We start from the raw sequence: 9,053 nt of genomic DNA on the forward strand, positions 1-9,053 counted from the left end.
CCCAGGCTGAAGTACAGTGGTGCGATCTCGGCTCACTGCAAGCTCCACCTCCAGGATTTATGCCATTCTCCTGCCTCAGCCTCCTGAGTAGCTGGGACTACAGGTGACTGCCACTGTACCCGGCTAATTTTTTTGTATTTTTAGTAGAGTTGAGATTTCACCATGTTAGCCAGGATGGTCTTGATCTCCTGACCTCGTGATCTGCCCGCCTCGGCCTTCCAAAGTGCTGAGATTATGGGTGTGAGCCACCGTGCCTGGCCTCAGACAATTCTTATATACTCATTAGATAGATTTTTTTTTTTCACAACTACTATATTTAACCCAGAGCTTTTCACGTATATTTAATTTGTAGCATATGGGAAGAAATTTGGAGGATAAAACAAATTTTTAATTGCCAGTTTTATACTGCTGAGGAAGTTTTAAAAATCGTAAAAGAAAATCACTTTAATGATCTTTTACTATTTAAAGAAGTAGATGATTATTCTGAAAATGATTACCTGGATACTATCATAGGAAATTAATATTCAATATTAACGTATTAATGCTTGAGTCCTTAAAAATATGTTAAAAGCTAAAACTTACAGGTAAATTTCTTCTGGTCTGTCTGTACAAATATCTCTTGTTCGATCAAAACACTTAATTGATGTAAAAATTTTCCTGTCGTGGATTCTTTCTCAAAGTTTCCCAATATGTTTCTTCTTGATCATCCTGATTTCTTTCTACTACTTTTCTTTGTCATTAAAGAACATAAATATTTTCTTTTAGGCAGCAAATCAAATAGTGAATTTCTACCAACTATGGATTATTAATTAGGCTTAGATATTATGTTGTTTCTCTGTTATTCTTTTCTAATATGCAAAAAAGTGGAGAAATTGAGGATATTTTGTGTACTGGAAGGAAGCTAGGTATTCAAAGTCTCCCTCTTCCATGATTTGCAAATTTGGGCATGCCATGTAACTTCCCTCTGTTGCATTTATTTCATTCAGAAGAAAATATTTTTATATATCTCAGCTAAAGGTAAGGAGATATATGCCATTACATCTTTTTAACACTTACCAAAGACACAGGAGTAAAAGCCACAATTTTATTAAATAGACCACTGACCATTTGTAACTGATCACAACAGCTCATGGATATGGACTTGCTACCTATTTTGTACATGTGTAATTCTATATTTAATTTTCCCCTCCCATATTCAGCTTTAAAAAAAATCACAAATTAAAAATATTAATTGTAGGCTGGGTGTGGTGGCTCACACCTGTAATCCCAGCACCTTCGGAGCACAAGGCAGGTGGATCACCTGAGGTCAGGAGTTCAAGACCAGCCTGGCCTACATGGTGAAAAACTGTCTCTACTAAAAATACAAAAATTAGCTGGATGTAGTGGTGCGCACCTGTAATCCCAGCTACTCAGGTGGCTGAGGCAGGAGAATGGCTTGAGCTTGGGAGGTGGAGTTTACATTCTAGCCTGGGCAACAGAGCAACACTTTGTCTCAAAAAAAAAAAAAAATACATACATACATACATAAAATAAATAAAATATTAATATCAAATACAAACATCATATTATAGGGCTACCTCAGTGGATAGTTGTTCTCTCATTTTAATTTTAAATAAGATGATTTACCTTCATCTTCAAACTGAAATAAGGCTTAAACATATGCCTCTTCATTTATCAGTTCTAAAACACAGTTCTTCAGATAATCTTTAAAAGACAGGATATTAAGAATATTAAAGAGATGTTTAATAAAATTTATCCCTAACTTTGGGAATTTTAAATCTCTCATTTTAAATACTGGCAATACCTCACTATCTATGCCCTGAGATTGTGTCGCTCCAACATCCTATCTTATCTTTTCAGGGTGCATTTCAAAAACCATAATAATTTTCCCTAGCCAAGCTTAAAACCAGGCACCTTGAAAGTTGATAAGCAACCTCCCACTACCCTACTTTATTCCTTCCTGGCTCCTTCCCCTTGACAGCTGTCACATATTCATCAGGTTAAAGTATAATTATCAAACTAATTCCATGGATTATTTTTCTACCTGTGTTTCTTGTGTCTTAGGCTGGGACAGCATTTGGGTCTATGAGAGATTCAGATCTTATCTCTATTTCTATCATGGCCTGCAGTAGACTTTGGTGATTTAAGTTAGGATAGAATATTTCCAGTCAGACTTTTATAAATTTTTACTTATAACAAGCCAGACTGATGATTTTCATAAGACATGCTTCAGTGCCCAAATGTATGACTGCAAGGCACAGGACAGATTTCAGAGAAACTCCTTTGGCTTTCTAAATGATGTGACTTCATTTCTTTCTCAGGACACACAGAAAATAATCTTCCATTTTGTTTTAGTTGCTTTCCAGCAACTCTACAGTTTAATTAATTTCTCACATAGCTTTAAAATGTGACAAAGTCTAATCACTCCCAATTGTCTGTGCTGCCTCAGGGGGTGCAGCAGGGATTAAAGGGAAATAGTGACAGGTGATGTCCTCCTCTACCGCTCTCTCTCACCTCGCCACCCCCCCGCCCCCCCCGCCTATATCCTGTTGATTTAGAGTAATAAGGATTTTCTCCCACAGTGTGTTCCCTTCTTCTTCTTTTTTTTTTTGGAAGGGGAGGAGGTCCTCAGCAGGAAGAAATGTTTTATGGCTAATTCTACTAGATAAAAAGATTCAATCACTCTCTCTCCTCTGAGGGCAAACAAAAAGGTGTTATCTAAATAACCACTTATTAATTTCATCATTAGACATAAGAGGATAAAAGATAAGATAATGATAATAATTTCTCCCTTTTCAAGTTACATTTATATTTCCTTTGGATTAATCTGTAAGTTCAATCATTTTGTTTTAAAAAGGAAGGAATGCTAATATCAGGTAGCAATCAGCATCCTAAAGTTCTTAATTGGTTACAATTGGAATAAATTGAACTTAGTAATTCATATTTGTCATAGAAATAAAAGTAAAATACTGTAATTGTGTCCCAAAACCTGCAGCATCTGTATAAATGAAGAAGATGTGCTTTAATGGAATCCTACATGAAGATGAGTTAGGTTTCCTTGATTGTAATTAACAATGTGATATGTACATCTAAGAGGCTAATGTGACCTTGTGCTATCATTAATGGCAGTAGGGTGCCCAGAAGAAATGATGTGATAGTTCAACAGCTTTGCACTTTTAAGGAATTCTGCCTTATTCTGGAGACATGTTCTTTCCAACTGATTATAATGTTGAGATGACTTTTTTTTTCTACTTTTATTTTAGGTTCAGAAGGTACATGTGCTGGTTTGTTACATGGGTAAATTGCGTGTTATTGAGGTTTGGTGTATTAATGATTCTGTCACCAAGGTAGGTGAGCATAGTACCCAATAGGTAGCATTCCAGCCCACACACCCATCTCACCTTCCCCCACTCAAGCAGTCTCCAGTATCTCTTGTTCCCATTAGGAGGACTTTAAATAAAATAACAATCAAATATTTTTTAAAAATTTAAAATATGAAAAATAATATTTATGAGACAGGATGGGATACAAAGAATATTATTGTTTATTTACTTGAAGGACAATTTAATGAGAGGTGATCTGTTTATTCTTATCTTGCTATCACACATTCCTCATGCCGACACGTTAATTAAGTTCAATTCATGTTTATTGAATGTCTACTCTATTCCTGGCAACATGATGGGATTGAAAACTAGAAACAGATCCCAGTTTTGGCTCTTTTCATTTGCTGTTATATGACCCTGGGAAAGTATTTTACTTTTTTGTATTTCATGTGTCTGAGCTGCAGTATTCTCAACTGTAATATGGGTATGATAATACCTATTTCAAAGGGTGGTGCCATGTATTAAATTAGGTAATGTATGGAATGTAACAGAGTCTGTCTCGTAACAAGCTCCAGATATGTATTTCTGAGTATTGTTCGTTTCGTATTAGTATTCAATGTATTTAGCAGATCCCTAGTGGAATGAACTAGGACCAAAGGGTAAAAATTGCTGACATATTTCTTTTTTTTAATGGAGATTTTTTTTCTTTTTTGAGAAACGTAATACTTGAGTACATGAAATAAAACCAATTTCCTGGGTGACAAATCAAAACCCACAGTAGAAAAAAAAAGTTCACACTGGGCCACAGCAGAATCCCGAGAACATATTCGTATAATTGAAAAATTCTAGGCGCTTCATATTAGACCTTTTGATACAAAATGACCTATTAAATTTGCAATTCGTAGTTCTTCGTGTTGAGGTCCATAGGACAAGCTAGGAAGTCTACAAACCTTGAGCTGAACTCCATGAGGGGTTATTTGCGTTTTGAATCTGTTTTTCCTTGTCTAAGAGGTAGCAGCAGCAACAGCGCCCACCTTCTGGGCAGCTTCTTTCTTGGCATGATGAGCCCGTAGAACTGCTACCGCTTCATCCACCTTGGAGTGGAGAGACTCGGGGAACTCTAACATGTGCAGCAGCTCAGAGTTGTGGATCTCCAGCAGCATTCCCGTGATCTTCCCAGCCAGGTTTGAATGCATTCTTTGGATGAGTGGGAACAAGCGTTCTCCCAGCATCTGCTTCTGTTCCTGGGGGTGTGCTGCGGCCAGCATGGAGGCAGTCAGTGGCTCCTGTCCCTGCACTTGGACCTCAGGCTGGGGTGCCTGCAGACGCTGTATGGCAAGATGAGGGCTGCGAACACTGGAGGCGTATTTGTAGCGGGCAACAGCCCCAGCCCGGGAAGCAGCAGCGGCAACAGCCACGCGCGGTGCTAAGTTCTGCACAGCTGTGGGAACGCCTCCAGACTGGCAGCTGCTGACATATTTCTATTCAAATAAGCAGTAACTTTGTGTTTCCCCCATTTTAAATGGTTTTTAAGCATATTTTAGTTTACAGATGCCTTGGAAATTCTGATAAAAGCTATGAGTCCCCTCTCCATATATGTTCATGTGTAAATAAACACAATCATATGCACACAAAAATTGTTAAATGTTTCTGGAGATAGATTGGCTCATTAACATTCTTCCCTTAGTTTTTGTCTTCAATAGGTAAAAATTAAATCAAATTGGTAAAATTAGAAATTTTACAAGGAAGGGCGAGGAATGCTCTTCGGTTGAAAAAAAGATAGTATTCCAGAATCATCTATGTCAGGAATGCTAATATTGTGCTTTCTATCTCTCTAGGTGACAATGTGATAAGGATAATAGAGAAGAGATTGAATATGTTATCTCAAGTTCAATTAGAAATTAGAGTTCATCAAGAAATATTCTAAAGACTTACTAAATATTCCCTAGATATGGCATGGCACATATGTAGAAAGTTAATTATTATATATTTGCTGACATTTAGCATTTCGTTTCCAAGCATTACTTTGGGATCAATTTCAGGGTTTGGGTTTTGTCAATAGAACAAAGTAAGTTCTGTTACACTAATTTTCTAAATCTTTATAAACCCATGGTCACTTTTGCTAAGCATAAAAATATTGAGCTCTCATTTAATGTCATTTGAAATTGCAACTAAATGTTTGAATAGATTGACAATTTTGAAAACTTTTTCCAATTAATTGGCTCCTGAGGATTCCAATATGCCTCTCTCCATGCTCATTCCCCTCATATATTGCCCTCGTTAACTCCAGAACTTGCATGTACTTACCTAATGTTTTTATATCTCTGACCCAGAGGGAAGCAAAAATAAATAAAGAATTAGAGTAATTGTTCAACTCATTCTAACCAAACTTTTTCTTTGGTTATTGTGGTACTTAACATCTTCACCCAGTAGATCTCCTCATTTCTGATAACCTAACCTGGCCCCTGACCCCAGGGGCGACATGTGACCCAAGTTGAGAGATTCATAATCTATAAACTAGCTTCAAGGTATTGGTCCAGGGGTAGGCATAAAAATACAAGAAGGGACAATAAGAATCCCTCCTCTGGCTTTTTAACTAGAACATGTGTATATGTTAAAGTTGGAGCTATTATGTACACATGCATGTTTAGAGGATGGTGAATATCTCTTTCTTCTATGGATGTAGAGTTGCAGGAATATAGGCCCAGAATATATTTACTTGTTACACAGACAGAAAGAATAAGCCTGCATGCAGAGAAAAGCAGAGATGAGAGACAGCAGACTATCCTGAGAGTGCCAGGTTTCAATATGCCAGAGATGCCCTGAGGCTTACAATTCTTCCTTCAATTCTGTGAAGTACGCTAATATCTTGTATATATACGTGTGTGTGTGTGTGTGTGTGTATGTGTTTATGTGTGTATTTGCTTCAGATGGATTGAATTGAGTCCCAACCATTTGCAATTGTAATGGTCAATACAATTGCTAAGAATCCCAGCTTATTATAATACAGTTATGTGTCACTTAGCAATGGAAATATGTTCTGAGAAATGTGTTATTAGGCAACTTCATCACTGTATGAACATCATAGAGTGTGCTTACACATACCTTGATAGTATAGCCTACTACACATCTAGACTATACGTATAGCCTATTGCTCCTAGGCTACAAAATTGTACAGAATGTTACTGTATTGAACACTGTAGGCAATTATAACACAATGGTATTTGTGTATCTAAACATATCTAAACATAGAAAAGGTACATTAAAAATATGGCATGAAAGATTTTAAAAAATGGTATTCCTATATAGACCAGTTCCATTATAATCTTATGGGACCACCATCATATATGCAATGCATCATTAACCAAAATGTCCTCATGTGGTGCATGACTCTGTGTGTGTCAGTGTGAGGATGACTGCATCTATTATGCTTTTCTTTATTAGTGATATATTTGGACTTCTTTTTTCTCATACTAGTTTTTTAAAAAGTATTCTTTAGCTAATATGTTGTATAAAAAACCTGTGAGATAATAGAACTTTAGAGGAATATGTGTGATTACACTGTTTTCCTAATATAAATATACAACTTGACATATATTTTTCTTAAAATAGTATTCAAATGATTAGTATCATATAATCATGTTTTCAATTTAATTTTCATTTGCTAGAACTTCAAGCTAATATTATATAAAATTAATAACACCAAGCTTAAGATTGGCTTTTTAATTTTAACATAAAAGTTATGTAAACAAAATTTATAAGGAAAATTCTGTGAAGAGGAAAATGGGAAAACTGCTTTAAATAGATTTTCTTATAATTAACTTGAAAAGTAAAATATAATAATGAAAGTTTAACTTGGTGATAGTGAATATAATTATGCTCTATATTTAGTTATTCTTTAAAATAGGAAATGATTACATTCATCTCAACTTAGGATAATGAGCAAACGTAATTTTAATATAGTGTCTTTCACATAGAAGTCAAGAAGCTTGATATGATGATAATGACAATTATATTTTTAATTTGAATCTGAGACATAAGTTATCTCAATTAAAGCAAATTGGAAATGAAGAAATATAATCAATAGAAACATAGTAACTTAATGTCATCTTTTTTTTTTTTTTTTTAAATATATAGTAGCCATTTTGCCTCTCAATGTAGCAGCTCTTCCTCTCTGGCATAAAATCTCAAATTTCCTTCAGGAAAATATCCTCCATCCATACTCAGACCACAAGGTTCAGGAGGGTCTTTGTCACAGGCTGAATCTCTGCATCTGAGATTTAGCTTGGCCAAGCAGAGCCCGGAACTTCCTTAGACACAGGGATTGGTTGAATGATGAGTATTTGGCCAACTATATTGAAGCAGAATTCTGGGGCTTGTGAGGAGCCACTAGGACGAAATGCTCTCTGTTTTGCTAGACTTGAAGCTATGATCATGTATGTAAGCCTGGAACAATTGACAAACATTTTGAAGCTATAAGAAGTCTTAGAATGTAACCTGTGTAGAGGAAATTGATACTGAGCAATGGAAATAGACTCAGTCCTAAAGACTTAAGTTGAGATCCTTGAATCAAGTGGCATGTCAAGACATTTCTGAGGAAGAAATTTCTTTTACTTATCTAACTTGGGTGCATTTTTTTGTCAAAAATGGAAGAGTGTGTACTTATAAACTACACATGGAGTTGATTTTTTAATGTTTTATAGATGTTTAATTCATATTACTAGTTAAATGAAGCATAATCCTATGTAATTTTACTGTCAATATTCCACACTGTGAACTAAGTTGAGACTTCAGTAAATTCTCAAAGACAATCAGTATGGATGCACAGTCATCTAGTGCATGCTCAGCACTTTATTGATAATTTTTTTAAGGATGAAAGCATGATGCTTGCTGTTAAGAAAGTTATAGTATATTTTGGAAGAAAATAAAGCTATATTAAGCAAGAGCTGCTCCCTATGTCTTATAATTAAGTGCTCTGATTAAGCACTTCCTCACTGGGTCTGTGCACCTTACCATAAAAATCACACGTCTCATCCACTAGAGGGCTGAATAGCAAGCAACTCTTTGGTCAGAGTAGCATTGTAAATTTAGAATTTAGTGATTAGACATAAGGCCAAAACCTAGGGAGATTATTAGCAAGGAGAGGAAGATTATTTGCTAGCAGAGGATGCAAATACTTGAGCTTGATTTCTATGTTAATGGATGATAAGATAGGAGTTTGCAGGAGGAGCAGGGGACATTTGATGAGGAGCAAACAGCAAATAGTCCCAAAGCATTTTGCACATAGCCATTCTACACATTATAAAGAAGAAATTTTGTTTTCTGATGTGTTTACGTAATTTTCCTTATTTCAAATACAAATGTAGATTATCTTTCTGAGCCTATGATAATTTTATTCAAAATTTAGAATGTGTGGAACTAGATGTATTAGAAGAATTAAATGTCAAGCTTCCATCTTAAATCTTATAGCAAAAATCAATAACTGAAAATCGTGGACCAAATCTTAGTAAGTAGGAGTTCGTCAGGTCAAGAAATGGGAAAGAGCATTATAGGCTTATTAAATAGCATGAGGCAAAAAAAGGGCAGACTTATGAAAATAAGGAGACACATGTGTCTGTATTTTAGAAATTATAAAAGGACTTATTAGGAAATAGGTCTGGAAAGCTAAGTAGTGATACCTAATGAGGAATTTTCATACCATGCTCTGGATATTGATCTTTTTACTTTACA

General features: G+C 35.5%; 1 pseudogene; it reads right to left on the reverse strand.

Moving 5' to 3' along the window:
* Positions 1-4,311: 4,311 nt before the first annotated feature.
* On the reverse strand, positions 4,312-8,357 carry LOC101176529 (annotated as a pseudogene).
* Between the last annotated feature and the right edge of the window lie 696 nt (positions 8,358-9,053).

Source organism: Nomascus leucogenys, chromosome 11 (assembly GCF_006542625.1).
Source record: "Nomascus leucogenys isolate Asia chromosome 11, Asia_NLE_v1, whole genome shotgun sequence".
Classification (NCBI taxonomy): Eukaryota; Metazoa; Chordata; class Mammalia; order Primates; family Hylobatidae; genus Nomascus; species Nomascus leucogenys.